The sequence below is a fragment of the Microtus ochrogaster genome, chromosome 10 (genome assembly GCF_000317375.1).
Source record: "Microtus ochrogaster isolate Prairie Vole_2 chromosome 10, MicOch1.0, whole genome shotgun sequence".
Taxonomy (NCBI): Eukaryota; Metazoa; Chordata; class Mammalia; order Rodentia; family Cricetidae; genus Microtus; species Microtus ochrogaster.
This window is the reverse complement of record NC_022016.1, coordinates 12,133,806-12,135,899: the sequence shown is the minus strand read 5'-3', so window position 1 is coordinate 12,135,899 and position 2,094 is coordinate 12,133,806.

The following is a 2,094-nucleotide window of genomic DNA, read 5'->3' as shown; positions in this document are numbered from 1 at the left end:
TTAGGTGTGAGAGAGAAGCCAGATTTATGCTTATATTTATTTTCATAAAAGGGATAATAATTTAGCTACATGATAAATATGGCTAAAGGGAGAATGATTTGGACTTACACAATAGGACTAGATTGCCGAGGACTGGAAAAGACATCTGAAGTATTCCCTTGGTTCTCTCTAATTAGAACACAATGGAATGAGTTTTGAGTTAGGTACCTTTTACACATTTTTACTACTGATATATTCACCAGATAATTTTATGATAGGCTCACGTTAATCTGGGTATTACAGAATATTCAGATCCTCTAGCCTAGCTACTAGATTCTGGTATCATTTTCTCTTCCCAAATTAAGACAAAGGTCAAACTGTTTCCAGGTAGTGCCAAATGTGCCAGGAGGCATAACACTGACATGTGATTGGGAACTATTAGCTGGTGAATAACAATAAGATGTGTTTAAAAATTCCTGTTCAGCTGTAGTAGTGTAATGACTTAAAAGCCAGCTGGATAAGATGGAGGTATATATTAGTGGTTGCCACTGTGTCCTTGGTTTGAGTTGCTGTCCAATAATGGGCCACTGAGTAAGATGTATCTCAATATCCATGACTTTCTGTGGTTCCATTTCACATTGACTTAGGTATTTCTTACATGACTTGTTCTGGTTTATTAAACAGCACCAACTACAATATATGTTGAAATTTAAAAGGCACTTGTGCATAGGGAGGTAACTGTCTTGGAATACTGCCACCATGTGAAACAGCCAGTGTCAGCACTCCAAAGGCATGGGACAACCACCACCCAACACCTCACTCCACCTTACAGAAGCTTGGTAAATAACTAGAGACAACAAACACTAAAACCACCTTGCTGAACCCTGCCCTAAAGGGTAACAAAGCATCAACGCACAAATAAATGGCTACTGTTTACAATGACTCTGTATTGGCTATGCTACTAGGAAATGGAAAAAAAAATCATCTCATTAGTCTGGAGTAGTGGATAGAAGACATTTGTAATATATAAATTTCTTGATGACTTTTTAATGAAAAGACTGGGGGAGGAAAGAACAGGTCAAAGAAGACAGGAAATACTGGGAGCTAATCATGAATAAAGTTGTCTGAACAGTCTTTAAGAAAATACTTAAAGTTAAGCAGTGCAAAAACAACTCATTTGTCTTGAAAACATATCAACTACTGTCTAACTGTATGAGGCTGAGTTACAAAGATTCAGTTAAATCAGCAGAGGTGTAGAACTTTAAAGACATTACCAAGTATGTCAGTTTTTATATTATATGGAAAAAACAATCACTAGAAAAAAACTGGGAAGTTCATAAAATCAGTGATTATGATAAAGCCCATTGCAGTAATTATAAAGCCCAGTAATGTATTAGACTTCTGATCATACTTGTCTAGAACCTACAACTAGATAGATCATGGGCTTAGGGGAAAACCCACTACTATTATTCCGCTAAAGGACATAGCAATACAGTGATTCCCAATGATATATTGTTGTACTCAAAAATCAGTGCCTTGCTCAATCCTAGAAGCAGCTTCTTCTTGCAGTAGATGTTGATAACACAGGGACCCACAACTGAAAAATGGACAGAGAGTGATTCTCTCCAACACTCAGTCCTAAAGGAGATGCCATCACCAAATCTCTTTTTTCACGGTTTCTTGGGATCTATGTACATGAGGCGGCTAAAAGATTGTAACAGCCAGGGGTAGTGGATGACTCCAAGGCAGTATGTGTTTGAGAAACAATAAGACTGATAGACAAATAGGCTAAAAAGCTGTGGCAGCACACACCATGCCTGTACATGTTCACACCAGACAAAATCGCAGCACTGTAAAGGGGAGGTGGACCTTTAATTAAGAAACCATATGCAATTGGGGGCAGATGGAAAATCAGTTTGCTCCAATGGAGTGTCACTGGGTGTATCAACCACACTCCAGGGCAGGTCACATGCCCAGAATACTTAGCCAGCCGAAAACAAACTCCACGCCCCATGGCCTGCTCCAGGCTCTTTTAGTTTGTTGTATTTTAGTTTTTTGTTGGTTTTGTTTGTCTTACTATTTTTTTGCTCCTTTGTTTGGATGTTCTGTTTGATT